At 47.3% G+C, this 18,844-nt stretch overlaps 1 protein-coding gene and 2 pseudogenes across 1 annotated transcript in view; all 3 read right to left on the bottom strand.

The window, feature by feature from the left end:
- nrxn3a (neurexin 3a) overlaps positions 1–18,844 on the bottom strand; it is a 2,272,338-nt gene that overhangs the window by 910,017 nt on the left and 1,343,477 nt on the right. The gene's annotated exons all lie outside the window — the stretch shown is intronic.
- Positions 5,343–5,491, bottom strand: LOC139263667 (U1 spliceosomal RNA; annotated as a pseudogene).
- LOC139263563 (U2 spliceosomal RNA) lies at positions 17,633–17,867 on the bottom strand (annotated as a pseudogene).

The following is an 18,844-nucleotide window of genomic DNA, read 5'->3' as shown; positions in this document are numbered from 1 at the left end:
TATGGGGCGTGGTGGAGCGGGTGGGGGCGGTCGCTTCTTGGAGGGAGATCATTATTTGGGGGAGATTGCTATTTGGGGGGAGATCACTGCTTGGGAGGGGAGATCGCTCTGGGGGGAACAGATCGCTGTGGGCGGGGGGGTTAGAGACTGGGGGGTGGGAGAGACTGCGGAGTGGGGGGGGGGGGGTGACAGATAAAAATGTTTTCACAGGTGAAGATGTATACAGTCGACTGAAGATCGGCTTAAAACCATCTTTTCCAGGTCGGTCTGCAGGGTCGGTGGTAAGCGATCAATTTGGCAATTTTGGGCGGTATGTCGACGGTGTTCAGGGGCGGATGGTAGGTATGTCGTTGATGAATTTTCCGCCCTGGCAGTATGTGGGCGGTATGTTGGTATTTTTCAATCAATTTGCCGATTTTGGGCGGCATATCAGCGGTCCGCGGACGGTATGCGACGGTATGTCCACCAATTTTGGGCCCAAAGAGGTTAAGGATTCCTTTCCCGGGCCCAACTCCTCATGTATTTAAATTACTGCCGAGACTGTTCTTCAAGATTGCGGCACAGACCTTGGCTTGGAGATAGTTATTACAGAGAACAAATGAAAGACATTATGGTAATATGAAAATGTATACAGACAATACACAGGCAAACAAACTGGACTGTTGCCAAGGGATGAACAAATGGCTGTGTCTTTTGATATGCTATGAATATGCTCTATTAATTTTTTTTTAAGTCCCACAGTGAGACAGAAGCATTTTTTATATAAAGCACGATGGCGAAGTAATAAGAAACTAATATAATTTATCAGCGAATAGGGAGCTATGCGGGCATGACGAATGCACTGTGTTTCCTAAACGGCCAATTAAATGAATACAAATGCTGTGTCCTTCCTTTACAGCATAGATTGCAGAACGTGGTCTCGAGGTCCCTACTGGGTAGAGCAGGGGGTTTAGACCCTGTGGAAATTGGGCTCAAATCCAAGTTCCGACAGCCTATCTGATATGTGCTTGGGCAGCCTAAGTCCAGGTGATTGGTTGACACTCTGCCTTAAGATAATTCTGGTGTGCGACATAGCAAGTTGCACCACCGGTGCATTAAGGGGGTGTTTTTCTCAGGTTGAAGCAGATCGTAAGGAGCTTTATAATCCTACATCCTTTCGAAGGGCAGGGGGCTCGCTGCAGGAACAGAGGGCCCTGGTAGGGGGGGGGGGAGGGTATAGACACAAATCTTTGAAGGTTGCAGGACAAGTTGAGATGGCAGTTGATAACTCCCCTGCCCTTCTTCGAAATAGCACCAAGTGACCGTTTACGTCCACCTGAGAGGGCAGACGGGGCCTCGGTTTAACATCGCATCTGAAAGACAGCACCTCCGACAGTGCAGCACATCCCTCAGCACTGCACTGGCCGTGTCAGCCTAGATTTTTGTGCTCAAGTGTCAGCCGTGGCTCAGTGGGCAGCACTCTCGCCTCTGAGTCAGAAGGTTGTGGGTTCAAAGCCCCACTCCAGGGACTTGAGCACAAAAAAATCTCGTCTGACACTCCACTGCAGTGCTGAGGGAGCGCTGTCCTGTCGGAGAGGCCTGTCTTTTGGATGAGATGTTAAACCGAGGCCCCGTTTGCTCTCCCAAGCGGCATAAAAGATCCCATGGCACTATTTCAAAGAAGAGCAGGGGAGTTATCTCTGGTGGCCTGGCCAATATTTATCCCTCAACTAACATAACCAAAAAAAACAGATTATCTGGTCATTATCACATCACATTGCTGTTTGTCAGAGCTTGCTGTGCGCAAGTTGGCTGCCGTGTTTCCTACATTACAACAGTGACTACACTCCAAAAGTACTTCATTGGTTGTAAAGTGCTTTGAGACGTCTGGTGGTTGTGAAAGGCGCTATATAAATGCAAGTCTTTCTTTCTCGTTTCTGGAGTGGGGCTTGAAACCATGACCTTCTGACTCAGAGGCGAGAGTGCCGCCCACTGAGCCACAGCTGACACTTTGGGACGTCCTGAGGTTGTGAAAGGCGCTATATAAATGCAAGTTCTCTCTTTACTTCCTGACCTGTTGGAAGTGAAACGGCAGCATGGGAACCTGTTGCATTCCACTGGACCACTGGTGAGACAACTCCAAATGTTGTCCTCGTCAAGGTGAAACGTTTGCAGTTAAAAATTTAATTTGCCAGCACCGCCCCGTCTCAGCCAGACTCTGACAAAGCAGTTAAAGAGAAAAATTACAACATTTGAAAAGAAAACGCCAACGAAGAGCCCATTTCAGCAGAAAGGAAAAAAAAACTCAGCCCAAACTCCTTGGAGCTGCCACATTAACATAAAACATGGCTTTCAGAAATTATTACCAAACCTAATCTCTTAACACTCAGGCACCACGTTGCACTCGCTGAATAACCTGTCGACCATGATGCATTGCTTGTTTTTTTTTTAAACACGCAGCGATAAGATTTACGATCATTGGAACAGAAATACACAGTCATCTGTACAGGGTAGAAAAAAATAGAATTCACATGCATCTCAGATTGCTGGCAAGGTGAAGGTCAGCTCGCACATTACCCTTCCCTTCCCTTATCAAGGAGACGTTAAAAGCTCTTAGCTAGCTAATATTAGCCTGCAACAATTTCGCTGCAACTTTCCCTGAGCCTTTGTTGAATTCAGATGACAAAATGAACTTTATCTCATGACAATTGTATAAGAGGAAGAAAGAAAGACTTGCATTCATATAGCGCCTTTCACGACCACCGGGCGTCTCAAAGCACTTTACAGCCAATGAAGTATTTTTGGAGTGTAGTCACTGTTGCAATGTGGGAAACGCGGCAGCCAATTTGTACACAGCAAGCTCCCACAAACAGCAATGAGATAATGACCAGATAATCTGTTTTTTTGTTATGTTGATTAGCCCAGGACACTGGGAATAACTCCCCTGCTCTTCTTCAAAATAGCAGCCTTGGGATCTTTTACGTCCACCTGAGAGGGCAGATGGGGCCTCGGTTTAACGTCTCATATGAAAGACGACACCTCCGACAGTGCAGCACCCCCTCAGCACTGCACGGGACCATATACAGCAGACACCTCAAATCACTGGAGAACTACCACCAACGATGTCTCCGCAAGATCCTGCAAATCCTCTGCGAGGACAGATGCACCAACGTCAGTGTTCTCGATCAGGTCAACATAGAAACACTGGCCACACTCGACCAGCTCCGTTGGGCGGACCACACTGTCCTCATGCCCGACACAAGACTCCCAAAGCAAGCGCTCTCCTCGGAACTCCTACACGGCAAGCGAGCCCAAGGTGGGCAGAGGAAACGTTTCAAGGACACCCTCAAAAGCCTCCTTGATAAAGTGCAACATCCCCACCGGCACCTGGGAATCCCTGGGCAAAGACCACCACTAAGTGGAGGGAGCTGAGCGCCTCGAGTCTCGTCGCCGAGAGCATGCAGAAAGTAAGCGCAGGCAGCAGAAGGAGCGTGCGGCAAACCAGACTCCCCACCCACCCTTTCCTTCAACCACTCTCTGTCCCACCTGCGACAGAGACTGTAATTCCCATATTGGATTGTACAGTCAGCTGAGAACTCACTTTTAGAGTGGAGGCAAGTCTTCCTCGATTTCGAGAGACTGCCTCTGATGATGGAGGGTCAGCCTAGATTTTTGTAGCTCCAGTCCCTGGAGTGGGACTTGAACCCACAACTTTCTGACTCAAAGGCGAGTGTGCTACCCACTGAGCCACAGCTAACACGAGCTCTACCCCCTCCCCTGACCTGTACAAAGGACTTGCTTATCATTAGAAATTTTGTGCTGCACATAACTACTTTATGGCAGCCCCCCAGAAAAATCAATCAAAATGATATATTTCTGGACAGGTCTAAAACAATACCCAGTGAAGTAGAAAATAGACTCCCCAGCCTCAATGCAGGACCAGCCAGATAGACGAGGCACGCTATCACCCAGCATAATAATCTTTGAAAATTTCAAAACCTCATAACACTAATGTGATAATGTTTTCCAAACGGGCTTCAAATCGGCAATTGTCTCTTATCTGCAGCAGCAGGCATTTTGTTGCCCGGCAGTTTGTAATCACGTTTCGATCAAATTGCCTGCGTCTTTAAACATTGACAACAACATCGGAAACAAAAGTAAACTTTTCAGCAGGGATGTTGGGGGCGGGCGGGGGCGGAGATGAGAGTCAGGTTCTTGTCTTGCGTTGGACTCGCACCGTAATGCCAATAAAAGGTCACCTGATTTCTCAGGCCGGGAATACAGTTGCCGGGTGAAGGAACAGGAAGATGTTTTAATTGCTGGGGCTGGCATGGTATCTCATGCATCTTTGCACCATTTCCCTGCCACCACCGCCTGCTAATCGCCTCACCCCCCTTCCTCACAGACCAACCCCCTCAGCCTCGCTTCTCCACCCCACAACTATTCATGTATCTGTTCAGTGTTAGCTTTTATCCTGTTCATCGAGCACATGATTAACTTTCGTGCAGGTAACGGTTTTAATTCTCCGAGAATTAGGCCCCCCCCCACTCACCAATCATCAAAAACAAACAGCTGCGATATATTCATTAGCCAAATTGTCAATACAATCGCCTCAGGACTTTTGTATGTCCAGAGGCAGAGACTGCTGAAAGAACCTGTAAAAATGAGCTGCCGTATCTGCTGGCTGTTCTTTCTCCGTACAGAATAACACCAGAGAGAGTGTCGTATTTGTCTATTTGTCTAATTTGTCTAAAAAGACTTGCATTTCTATAGCGCCTTTCACAACCATAGGACTTGAGTCTCGTCGCCGAGAGCATGCAGAACTTATGTGCAGGCAGCGGAAAGAGCGTGCGGCAAACCTGTCCCACCCTCCCTTTCCCTCAACCACTGTCTGTCCCACCTGTGACAGAGACTGTGGTTCTCGTATTAGACTGTTCAGTCACCTAAGAACTGTTAAAAGCGGAAACAAGTCTTCCTCGATTTCGAGGGACTGCCTATGATGATGATGCAGGGAACCACGGCATCCAATTAGCGCACAGCAAGCTCTCACAAACAACAATGTGATAATGACCAGATCATCTGTTTTTCTTAAGTTGATTGAGGGTTAAGTATTGGCCAGGACATTAGGGATAACTCCCCTGCTCTTCTTTGAAATAGTGCCGTGGGATCTTTTGCGTCCACTTGAGAGGGCGGACGGGGCCTCGGTTTCACGTCTGATCCGAAAGATGGCACCGCCGACAGTGCAGCGCCCCCTCAGCACTGCACTGGGAGTGTCAGCCTAGATTTATGTTCTCATGTCTCTGGAGTGGGACTTGAACCCACAACCGTCTGACTCAGAGGCCAGGGTGCTGCCCACTGAAAGCCAGGGGAGAGCGCGAATGCAGTCCCCCACGACCACAAATGGTGCAGTCGAGTATCCCGCAGGCATCAGCAGATCCGAAGTGCAATGGGCTAGCCTCGTCCTGAGAAAACCACCTTCTTAACCATGGTCTCTCCCCTGCCAGGTGAGGATGATCTTTAGTGCCCTCAGTCGTATAAACACACTTTTTTTATCTTGGCATATTTCACTATCCTCGAACTTCTTTTCACAATAATGTGACTATGTTTCTGGGAGAGAGAAGGAAATCTTTGAGGGAGGGTTTCTATTACCTGGCAGACCACGTGTTATGCCTCCATGCCTTTGTTACCTCTAGACTTGACTATTCCAACACTCTCCTGGCTGGGCTCCCACCTTCCACTCTCTGTAAACTAGAGGCCATTCAAAACTCTGCTGTCTATGTCCTAACTCGCACCAAGTCCCGTTCACCCATCAGCCCTGTGCTCGCTGACCTACATTGGCATCCGGCCTGGCAACACCTCGATTTAAAAAGGCACACCCTCCTTATCAAATCCCTCCGTGGCCTCGCCCCCTTCCCATCTCTGTAACTTCCTCCAGCCCTATAATCCTCCGAGATCTCTAGGTGCCTTATATTCTCACCTCTTGCGCCTCCCTGATTATAATCGCTCCACCATTGGCGGCCGTGCCTTCAGCTGCCGAGGCCCCAAGCTCTGGAATTCCCTCCTTAGATCTTGCTGCCTCTCTACCTCTCTCTCCTCCTTTAAGACGCTCCTTAAAACCTGATTTAGATAAAGGAATTGAATGTAATATATCCAAGTTTGCAGATGACACTAAGCTGGGTGGCAGTGTGAGCTGTGAGGAGGATGCTAAGAGGCTGGAGGATGACTTGGACAGGTTAGGTGAGTGGGCAAATGCATGGCAGATGCAGCATAATGTAGATAAATGTGAGGTTATCCACTTTGGTAGCAAAAACAGAAAGGCAGAATATTATCTGAATGGAGACAGATTAGGAAAGGGGAGGTGCAACGAGACCTGGGTGTCATGGTACATCAGTCATTGAAAGTTGGCATGTAGGTACAGCAGGCAAATGGCATGTTGGCCTTCATAGCGAGAGGAATTGAGTACAGGGGCAGGGAGGTGTTACTGCAGTTGTACAGGGCCTTGGTGAGGCTACACCTTGAATATTGTGCACAGTTTTTATCTCCTAATCTGAGGAAGGACATTCTTGCTATTGAGGGAGTGCAGCGATTCCCGGGATGGCTGGACTGACATATGAAGAAAGACTGGATCGACTAGGCTTATATTTCACTGGAATTTAGAAGAATGAGAGGGGATCTCATAGAAACATACAACATTCTGACGGGATTGGACAGGTTGGGGAAGTCCAGAACCAGGGGTCACAGTCTAAGGATAAGGAGTAAGCCATTTAGGACCGAGATGAGGAGAAACTTCTTCACTCAGAGAATTGTGAACCTGTGGAATTCTCTACCACAGAAAGTTGTTGAGGCCAGTTCATTAGATATATTCAAAAGGAAGTTAGATGTGGCCCTTACGGCTAAAGGGATCAAGGGATATGGAGAGAAAGCAGGAATGGGGTACTGAAGTTGCATGATCAGCCATGATCATATTGAATGGTGGTGCAGGCTCGAAGGGCCGAATGGCCTACTCCTTCATCTATTTTCTATGTTTCTATGTTTTCTCCATCTGCCCATATATCTCCTTATGTGGCTCGGTGTCAATTTTGTTTGATAACACTCCTGTGAAGCACCTCGGGATGCTTTAACTATTTTAAAGGTGCTATATAGATATAAGTTATTGTGTTGAGTGTTCAACCCCTTGAGGCCAGAACATAATGACCACATATGGTGTTAGCTGCTTATGGATACGTACAGCAATGCAGCAGATCTGAGGGCATGCTGACTTTCGGATGAGACGTTAAACCGTCTGCTCTCTCAGGTGGACGTGAAAGATCCCATGGCGATATTTCGAAAAAGAGCAGGGGGGTTATCCCTGGTGTCCGCTGAGGGGAATGAACTATGAGGAGAGATTGAGTAGACTAGGCCTATACTCACTGCAGTTTAGAAGAATGAGAGGTGATCTCATTGAAATGTATAAAATTCTTAAGAGGCTTGAGAGTGTAGGTGCCAGGAGGTTGCTTTCCCCGGGCTGGGAAGTCTAGAACATGGGGTCACAGTCTCAGAATAAGGGGATGGCCATATAGGACTGAGATGAGGAGGAATTTCTTCACTCAGAGGGTTGTGAATCGTTGGAATTCTCTACCCAAGAGGGCTGTGGATGCTCAGTTGTTGAGAACATAAGAAACAGGAGCAGGGTTAGGCCTCGAGCCTGCTCCGCCATTTAATAAGCTCATGGCTGATCTGCTCCACTTCCCTGCCCGCTCCCCATAACCCCTTATCGCTCAAAAATCTATTTCCTCCTTAAATATATTCAATGACCCAGCCTCCACAGCTCTCTGGGGCAGAGAATTCCACAGATTTACAACTCTCTGAGAGAAGAAATTCCTCCTCATCTCAGTTTTAAATGGACGGCCCCTTATTCTGAGATTATGCCCTCTAGTTTTAGTTTCCCCTATGAGTGGAAATATCCTCTCTGCATCCACCTTGTCGAAACCCTCATTATCTTATATGTTTCGATAAGATCACCTCTTATTCTTCTAAACTCCAATGTGTATAAGCCCAATCTACTCAACCTATCTTCATAAGTCAACCCCCTCATCTCCGGAATAAACCTTCTCTGAACAGCCTCCAATGCAAGTATATCCTTCCCTAAATACGGAGCCCAAAACTGCACGCAGTACTCCAGGTGTAGCCTCACCAATACCCTGTACAGTTGTAGCAGGACTTCTCTGCTTTTATACTCTATCCCCCTTGCAATAAAGGCCAACATTCCATTTGCCTTCCTGATTACTTGCTGCACCTGCAAACTAACTTTTTGTGTTTCATGCACAAGGATCCCCAAGTCCCTCTGTACTGCAGCACTTTGCAATTTTTCTCCATTTAAATTATCTTTTCTATTTTTTCTGCCAAAGTGGATAACCTCACATTTTCCCACACTATACTCCATCTGCCAAATTTTTGCACACTCACTTAGTCTGTCTATATCCCTTTGAGGATTTTTTGTGTCCTCCTCACGATTTTCACTCCCACCCATCTTTGTATCATCAGCAAACTTGGCTACATTACACTTGGTCCCTTCATCCAAGTCATTAATATAGATTATAAATAGTTGAGGCCCCAGCACCGATCCCTGCAGCACCCCACTAGTTACTGTTTGCCAACCGGAAAATGACCCATTTATCCCAACTCCCTTGTTAGTTTGTTAGTTAGCCAATCCTCTAGCCATGCCCAACCCCATGAACTTTTATCTTGTGCAGTAACCTTTTATGTGACACCTTATCGAATACCTTCTGGAAACCCAAATACACCACATCCACTGGTTCCCCCTTATCCACCTACTCGTTACATCCTCAAAGGACTCCAGCAAATTTGTCAAACATGATTTCCCTTTCATAAAACCATGCTGGCTCTGCATATTCCAGGTAGGGAGCGATAGATTTTTGGACACTAAGGGAACCAATGGATATGGAGATAGTGCAGGAAAGTGGAGTTGAGGTAGAAGATCAGCCATGATCTTATTGAATGGTGGAGCCGGCTTGATGGGCCAAATGGCCTACTCCTGCTCCTATCTATTATGTTCTTTTGTTAAAGGCGCCGTTGTTGTGATTAAGCACTGAGCTGTTGTGGTCTGATTCCGACCCCACCTTCTCCTGTCAGCTGGACCCTTCGAATACAGCACCTCATAGAAACATAGAAAATAGGAGCAGTAGTAGGGCCACTCGGCCCTTCGAGTCTGCATCACCATTTAATATGATCATGGGCTGATCCTCTATCTCAACACCATATTCCCACTTTTCCCCCATACCCCTTGATGCCTTTTGTTTCGAGAAATCTATTTATCTCCCTCTTAAATATATTCAGTGACTTGTCCTCCACAGCCTTCTGTGGTCGAGAATTCCACAGGTTCACCACCCTCTGAGTGAAAAAACTTCTCCTCATCTCGGTCCTAAGTTTCCTACCCCGTATCCTGAGACTGTGACCCCTTGTTCCAGACTTCCCAGCCAAGGGAAACATCCTCCCCGCATTGACAGTCTGCAATTTACTTCAGTAAAAATACCAGATAATAATGTGGGGCAAGACGCAAGCCAGCTTAGAGGAAAGAACCAAGTCAACATCTCTGGTCTCTTCAAGTTAGTTGCTTGTTTGTAACATTTACAGAGGTCACTCGTAGCAATGCAATCCTTAGAACTCCAGGTAAAAGTCCACCCACTTTTAACTCCACACCATTTTGGAAGAGACTGTGTTGGGTAGTGGGGGGGTGGGGCAGGGAGAAGGAGGATTCAACGAGGACGTTCCTTACCTACACAGCAACCAACGGGCGACAATTTGGCAACATGACTAATTTTCGGATTTGCCAAAGGTGCCAAGTCTATCCACAGTTCACCCAGAGACAGAGGGGTCGAAATTCAGGGCCGCCCCGAAACGGGTCGCACGTCCCGCTCTTGAAGTGTTCTTTTTCCGCCGCGTCGGATGAGGTGGCCTCTTTCGCAAAATTCAGCTCTTTGGCAATTGTTTTTGGAACGGGCCAGAAACTGGTCATAATGGGGGCGGAAGTGGGGCGCTGAGCACTCTGGAGGGGGCAGAAGTGGAGGCTGGACGGAGCCTCCTCCGCTGTCAACCATCAGCCTGGCGCTGGTGACATCGTGACGCGTGTGCGTCCCCTCGTCGCTCCCCCTTCACTTCAAGGGGAGAGCCTTCGGCACTTTTAAACTTCGGCCCACTGGGCCACCAGGGAAGGTTTCAGCTGGGCCAGCGGCCTGGCACCCAAGAGGGAGGTGCCAGGCCTGCCTGTTGGCGGCCCGGCCAAACCCGGGGGGGCCGTAACTGTTGGGCCGACCTGGCAGTCGGCCGACAAAAAAAAACCCAAAACAACATGGCCACCACGGCAGTGCGCCCTCCCCTTGAATGGCCGCCGCACCTCCGCGCCGCACACACTGAAAACAAGGAGCACCGCCAGAAAAAGCTGTCGGTGACACCGCGCGGCTGGACGAAGATTTCTGCAGGTGAATATCGCTGGAGGTGAGGGAGATCAGCGGTGCACACTTTGATGACGCACTTCGGAGGGGCTGGCAGCAGCGGGGCGGAAGTGGAATAAGCGCCATGGTGAATTTTGTTGGCGGCGGCCGTTGGACTCCAAGTCGGCGGCCATTCGACTCCGGGAGGCTGAATTTCGGCCTCAGAGGATGCAAATATTTTTAGACTAAGAGCAGAGGCGGTTAAGGGGTGATTTAATCGAGGCGTTCAAAATTACGAGGGGTTTTGATAGAGCAAATAAGGAGAAACTGTTTTCACTAGCAGGGAGGGATGGTAACCAGAGTACACAGTTTTAAAATAATTGGCAAAAAAAAGACAGGGGGAGATGAGAAAATGTATTTTTAAACTTCGCGAGCTGTTGTGATCTGGAACTCACTGCCTGAAAGGGTTGTGGAAGCAGATTCAATAGTAACTTTTAAAAGGGGGAATTGGATCTCTACTTAAAGAGGAAAGGATTTACAGGGCTGTGGGGAATGAGCTGGGGGAGTATGACTAATGGGATCGCTCTTTCGGCACAGGCCCGATGGGCTGAATGGCCTCCTTCCGAGCTGTATGGTTAACAGGGCACCATTGTGTGGGGAGAGTTTGAAAAACAAAGGTTGTCCATGGCCATCAATCCCTTTTAGCAAGGCAGTAATAAGTGACACGGCTCCCTGACATCTTAAGTTGCTGTCCATTGTTATTCCCTTGCTCTCGAGAGTCGATCAAGGCCCGGAATGCAGTGACATCGAACTGCTTGCAACCATCCTTTTGTATCCCCGAGTGCTGTGCAGTCAAAGCTCTCTGCACTGACAATCAGATTTGTTGCATGCCATTCTGTAAGGTTGTATTGCAGTTCACTCGCAGTTCTGTTGTGATAGATTCCGAATAGTGTTAGCTTATATCAAAGTACCTTCCACTCCTCATCCATCCTGAGTTCGCAAGATCTTAGTCGGGGTGATTTTGAAAGCAAAAAAAATAAGCTCGGCTCCCCCCACTTGCGAGCGAATGGCTTCAGCTGACAGGTGCACATGTTGACAGGAGGGAAGAACAGGGCCTGCCTCAGTTCTGATTCCTCCATTCGTCAACATTCACTGAAGAACGGGCACTTGGGCAAGGTGCCGGAAAGAAAGACTTGCATTTCTAGAGCGCCTTTCACGACCACTGGACATCTCAAAGCACTTTGCAGCCAATTAGGTACTTTTTGAAGTGCAGTCACTGTTGTAATGTGGGAAACGCGGCAGCCAATTTGCGCACAGCAAGCTCCCTCAAACAGCAATGTGATAATGAGCAGATAATCTGTTTTTGTTACGTTGATTGAGGGATAAATATTGGCCAGGACACCAGGGATAACTCCCCTGCTCTTCTTTGAAATAGTGCCATGGGATCTTTTACATCCGAGACATCGGTTTAACGTCTCATCTGAAAGACCGCACTTCCAACAATGCAGCACTCTGCTCAGAGCTCCTTCATTGCAAACGAGCCAAAGGTGGGCAGGGGAAACGTTACAAGGACACGCTCAAAGCCTCCCTGATAAAGTGCAACATCCCCACTGACACATGGGAGTCCCTGGCCTAAGACCGCCCTAAGTGGAGGAGATGCATCCGGGAGGGCACTGAGCACCTCGTGTCTCAACGCCGAGAGCATGCAGAAATCAAGCGCAGGCAGCGGAAAGAGCGTGCGGCAAACCAGTCCCACCCACCCCTTCCCTCAACGACTGTCTGTCTGTCCCACCTGTGACTCTCGTATTGGACTGTTCAGCCATCAAAGAACTCACTTCAGGAGTGGAAGCAAGCCTTCCTCGATTCCGAGGGACTGCCTATGATGATGACTCCCTCAGCACTGCACTGGGAGTGTCAGCCTAGATTTATGTGCTCAATTTCCTGGAGTGGGACTCGAACCCACAACCTTCTGACTCAGAGGTGAGAGTGCTGCCCACTGAGCCACAGCTGACAAGGTTACTGCTGATTCTGGAATTGCACACCACTATCCGATTCTTTGGGATAGGTGAGGAGCGAATTGACGGGACAATTAAAACAATGAAAGTCACTCACACAGTAATGCCCTGAAGCCATTTAAATTGGCAGGCTGCATTGTGCCTTTCGCTTTATTGTGAGCAAAAAGGTATCAGCATTTTCTTCCGTCATTACCTTAGATTTGCTCACGGCTTAAAACGAATATGAGAATAGCAACAAAATAAAATCTTCCTAAAGGGCTTGCAGAGAATTGTAAAAGTCTTTCTAACAGTCTATGCCAACAGGGGAGAGGTGAAATTGAATTCTTAACTTCCATTCTGAATCTGAATTAGTGATACAAAAGCAGGGCAAGTAAATGCAAATCTCTCTTTAACTCAGTCTTTAATGCTCATGTTTTGATTACAGAAGATATTTCAGCATGAATGCTCTGAGTTTGTACAGCACATCAAAAGGAAGGGAAGGAAGCGAGCGAGATCAGTTCTGAACAAGAGAAAATGGAGGTTGCAATTTATCACGCTAACCTGTAACAACATGAGCAGACAGTTAATGTATCCATATTATCTCCATACTATCAGGTTCAGATGGGTCCTGTGGATGGTGGAATGTGTCGACAACAAGGACTCAAGCAGGAATTAAGAATCAGACATTTAAAAACGGAAATAGGGGATAGGGAATGGGAGAAGCGCGAAATGGACTGTGAGAAAATGTAAGTCCAGGCTTAATAGTGGCAAGAAACTAAAAATTAAAATAGAATCATAGAACGGTTACAGCACAGAAGGCCATTCGGCCCGTCGAGCTCGTATCGACTCTCAGCTAGTCCCACTCCCCGCGCTCTTTCCCCGTAGCCCTGAAAATTGTTTTCCTTCAAGTACTTATCCAACTCCCTTTTGAATGATAAAATTGAATCTGCCTCCACCACCCTTTCAGGCAGATCGTAACCACTCGCTGCGTAAAAAAGCATTTTCTTACATCACATAGGAACATAAGAAATAGGAGCAGGAGTCGGCCATACAACCGCTCGAGCCTGCTCCGCCATTCAATAAGTTCATGGCTGATCTGATCATGGACTCTGCTCCACTTCCCCGCTCGTTCCCCATAACCCCTTAACCCCTTATCAGTTAAGAAACCGTTTATTTCTGTCTTAAATTTATTCACTATCCCAGCTTCCACAGCTCTCTGAGGCAGCGAATTCCACAGATTTACAACCCTCAGAGAAGAAATTTCTCCTCATCTCTGTTTTAAATGGGCGGCCTCTTATTCTAAGATCGTGCCCTCTAGTTCGAGTCTCCCCCATCAGTGGAAACATCCTCTCTGCATTCACCCTGTCAAGACCCCTCATAATCTTATCCGTCTTGATAAGATCACCTCTCATTCGTCTGAATTCCAATGAGTACCTTTGGCTCTTCTGCCAATCACCTTAAATCTGTGTCCTCTGGTTCTCGACCCTTCCACCAATGGGAACAGTTTCTCTCCATCTACTCTGTCCAGACCACTCATGATTTTGAACACCTCGATCAAATTTCCCCTCCGTCTTCTCTGCTCTAAGGAGAACAACCCCAGCTTCCCCAGTCTATCCATGTAACTGAAGATCCTCATCCCTGGAACCATTCTCATAAATCTTTTCTGTACCCTCTCTAAGGCCTTCACATCCTTCCTAAAGTGCGGTGCCCAGAATTGGACACAATACTCCAGTGTTTTATAAAGGTTCATAATCTATAAACAAATAGTGGGGGCTACTATAATATTGATACAGTTAACTTCTGCAGCGTGAAGGTTATGTGTGGGTAAAGATAAACAATGGCCACATGGCTAAAAGCTCAGCTCATACATTTGTCTTGGAATATTTAGGAGAGATCAGATTTGTTGATGCAATGCATTTAAGAGACAATCTGGGAATAATCATAAGAAATGGTTTAACCTGATGAGGCGGAGGTGGGGAAGGGGAGGGGGAGAGGAGGGGAGGGAAGGGGGAGGGGAGGGGGATGGGGAGGTGGAGGGGAGAGGGAAGGGGAGGGGAGGGGGGGAGAGGGGAAGAGAAGGGGAGGGGGAGGGGGAGGGAGAGAAGGGGGAGGGGGAGAGGAATGGGGAGGGGAGGGGGAGCAGGAGGGGGAGGGGAGAGGAGGAGAGGGGAGGGGAGAGGAGAAGGAGGGGAGGGGAAGAGGAGGGGGAGGGGCGGGGAGGGGAGGGGGGGTCGACAGATCTATTTTAATTGAAACCCGAGATAAATTTATAAAAAATAATTAATATAAGGCAAGCAGCAGACAGAAACAACACAAGGAAAGGAATATTGCCCGGGGAAGAAAGCAACAAAGCTAAAGAAGAGACCATTCGAGTGAATCTTGTGGATGCCTTAAGGGTGTGATGGCATGATCGGAGTATCGGGGTTAAAGGAAAAAAGGAAAATGTGCATAAATTAGATGCTGATATTTCAATATCCTACAATCCATTAAAAAAAATTTGAATAAGCTTGCGAACACAGATAGCTTTTTCTTTTAGGCAGGGTTGATGAAAAGATTCTGGTTTCCGAAATATATATTTTATTGCACATCTCTCAATTATTTCCCTGCCCAGATATCAGGCTATTTATTTACTCATTCTCGCGCTCTCTCTCGCTCCGGGAGTGTGATGTGCCCAAGCAAAAAATATGCTTTTAGTTTATGGCACATGTCAACGCCAATAGAGTTATCATTTAGATGCCATAACAGTGAATTTAATTACAAGAATGTCCACGTTCTTCATCAGCTTCCTTCATTAGTTACATAATTATCTCAAGTAATTGCTTGTGTGCTATAAACCGTTCTTCTTCCACGATGTACTTGTGTCGGCAGAATTTGCCTTGGTTTATAAGAAGCCTTTGAAATTTTGTAGCATGGAGCTGGTAAGTTAATTAATTGAATCCTTATAATGATGAAAGATAGCCAGAACATCAGTTGTAAAATGTATCTGCAAGCACCCTTGTAAAATAAGGCCTTATCTATGATGGTTTTTTCAGATGTGAAAACATGATTGCCCAGGTTGAGGCTAGTTTAAAGGAAAGCATTGGAATTGTTACCACATTATAATTGTCTGCATTGTCTGCTTATCTCTGTAACCTTCTCCAGCCCTACAACCCTCCAAGATCTCTACTCTACACTCCTCAAATTCTGGCCTCTTGTGCATGCCCGATTTTAATTGCTCCACCATTGCCGACTGAACCTTCAGCTGCCAAGGCTCTAAGCTCTGGAATTCACTCCTTAAACCGCACCACCTCGCTCTCCTCCTTTAAGACGCTCCTTAAAACTTACCTCTTTGACCTAGCTTTTGGTCACCTGAGTTATTGGCCCAGAAATTCCGTTTTCTTCTTCCCGCGGGCACTCGACTAGATTTTAGAGAATAAATACGCACCTACCTGAAGCTGCTGCCCCCGCTCGACTTTCCGATGCACAGACCTCCCTCTTGCTGCGCATCGCAGCACGTGCACAACGGGACGTGCGCAGGCCTGGAGCTGGAGTCACATGGCTCTGGGCAGCCAATCAGGTATAGTATATTCTCATTCATAATAATAGGAATTTTGGAATTCTGAAACTCCTATTACGATGAATGAGAAACCCCCCCCAAACACCCAAAACACTAATAAAAACTAGAAAATATACACTACATATTTAAGATTAATTTAAATTAAAGTTATTAATGTCTTAAAAAAAAATATTTTCCCGATTTTTAAAAAAGTTTTTTTAATTATACCTTAAGATAAACTTACCGTTGTGGGGAGGGTTTTTGAACAATAAAATATGTTTTCATAACTTTATTTTTATATGTTTTTGTGTGTTTTAAAAAACTTGCGCCTGTAAAAGTAGGCTATGCACCTGCTTTTTCAGGCACAAGATTTTTGAGGACATTTGTGTGCGTAAATATCGCAAATTTGCATGTACACGTGTCCTCGCTCCCGATATGTGTGAGATCTGTCAAACCAGAAACTTGACAGATCGGAAAAGTCGGTTTTTCAGCACATGCGCATTGCTTACTGAAAACCGGCTTTTCCGATGCCATCCCCGATCCGTAGAAACTCCATACGGACCCGGGTCATCGGAATTTCAGGCTCAATATCTCCTGATGTGGCTCAATCTCAAATTGTGTTTGGCAACACTCCTGTGAAGCACCTTGGGACGTTTTAGGCACTATATAAATGTAAGTTGCTGTCGTTTTCTGCGTATTACATACAGTCTTTGCTGACCCCACAATTAAGTGAACAACTCAGTTGACTTAGAAGGGTCAGCTTGCTTCAGGGTATAGCACCTATGTCCCTGGGTCAAAGGCTGTACATGTTAAGAACATAAGAACATAAGAATTAGGAACAGGAGTAGGCCATCTAGCCCCTCGAGCCTGCTCCGCCATTCAACAAGATCATGGCTGATCTGGCCGTGGACTCAGCTCCACTTACCCGCCCGCTCCCCGTAACCCTTAATTCCCTTATTGGTTAAAAATCTATCTATCTGTGACTTGAATACATTCAATGAGCTAGCCTCAACTGCTTCCTTGGGTAGAGAATGCCACAGATTCACAACCCTCTGGGAGAAGAAATTCCTTCTCAAATCAGGTTTAAATTGGCTCCCCCGTATTTTGAGGCTGTGCCCCCTAGTTCTAGCCTCCCCTACCAGTGGAAACAACCTCTCTGCCTCTATCTTGTCTATCCCTTTCATGATTTTAAATGTTTCTATAAGATCACCCCTCATCCTTCTGAACTCCAACGAGTAAAGACCCAGTCTACTCAATCGAACATCATAAGGTAACCCCCTCATCTCCGGAATCAGCCTAGTGAATCGTCTCTGTACCCCCTCCAAAGCCAGTATATCCTTCTTTAAGTAAGGTGACCAAAACTGCACGCAGTACTCCAGGTGCGGCCTCACCAATACCCTATACAGTTGCGACAACAAATGAGGCCTTTTGTATATAATCTCGACTAATGCGCTACAATGTAGTCAGCATTGTAGTCCTTTGGAGGGAATGTTAAGCCATGATTTTTTTGGTTATTCACCCACGGGATGTGAGCATCACTGGCAAGGCCGGCATTTATTTTTTTATTTTATTTTATTTTTTTTTTTAAATTCGTAGCCAATCTTTCCAATTCTTTGTCAAATCACAAACGCCAGAGGTCACCTTGCACACATCAAGGATCACTCTGCGCCAATGCTCTTAGCCAAAAGGCCTAGAGCCACTGCACCATTCCTGGAAGTACTGCAATACCAGGTTCGTGCCATGGAGGTGGATGGGTCAGGCCCCCCACACACCTCCGTGGAGGTGGATGGGTCAAGCCACCCCACCCACCTCCTATTTCCAAAAAGCAAGCATATACCTTCCTGATCCAGGGAGAACCACTTTGGGGTCATGGTTACTCCCCTGTCAGGTCAGTTACGCATGATCTTAGCCAAAAGGCCGAGAAGCGAGAAGCAAGGCCGGCATTTATTGCCCATCCCTAATTGTCCTGGAGAAGGCGGGGGTGAGTCGCATTCTTGAACCGCTGCAGTCCGTGTGTTGAAGGTGCACCCACAGTGCTGTTAGGGAGGGAGTTCCAGGATTTTGACCCAGCGACGATGAAGGAACGGTCGATATATTTCCAAGTCAGGATGGTGTGTGAGTTGGCGGGGAACTTGGAGGTGGTGGTACTCTGGGGCCTCAGATGAATGGTCCTAAGGGGCAAGGAAGACTGGCCAACATTCCTCGCTCAACCAACACCACCACAGAAAAGTATATTAATATTCCAATGCTGGCGGCATTACTTAACTGATGCAGATTAGCTGCCACATCCACATACATAATAGCTACTGCACTCGAAAAGCTGGCTCATTGAGACATTTCAATGTGATGAGGTACTATACAAATACAATTTTTTTTTTGAAAGTATTTTGGCAGGTGCATTACTTTTCCGCCATGATTGGCAAGCTGTCTGTCACTCCTGTTATCAAATTAATGTTTTATCACCACAGGGAACATTGCCATCTGCCACCTACGTTCCCAGTAAACTTTGTTTTTGTTCCGTGCGGCCTACTTTTTATTTCAGTGCGACGCCTTTAAAGTTCTGCACATGCGCGGTACAGGTTGAGCATCCGAAATCCGGAGTTACAAAATTCGGACAGGTTCCAGAATCTGGACACTGGCCGATCCATGGCGGGGTTGTCCAGAAACCGGGAAATGTTCCAAAATCCGGACTCCCCCCCCGCCTCAGCGACCCGACCTCGCCCCGGCCCTCGGCGGCCCGATCTCTAGCCCGACTTTGCTGTGACTCCGCCCGCCCCGGTCCTCGATAACCCGACCTCGCCCCGGCCCAGGCACACCCCCTTCTCCCCCCCCCCCCTCCCCCCCTTACCTCGGCAGGCCGACCTCATCCCCTTACCTCGGCTGCCCGACCCCACCTACCTCAGCCC

The sequence above is a fragment of the Pristiophorus japonicus genome, chromosome 4 (genome assembly GCF_044704955.1).
Source record: "Pristiophorus japonicus isolate sPriJap1 chromosome 4, sPriJap1.hap1, whole genome shotgun sequence".
NCBI lineage: Eukaryota > Metazoa > Chordata > Chondrichthyes > Pristiophoridae > Pristiophorus > Pristiophorus japonicus.
Note: the sequence above shows the minus strand (reverse complement) of the source record. Positions and strands in the feature narration are given on the sequence as shown.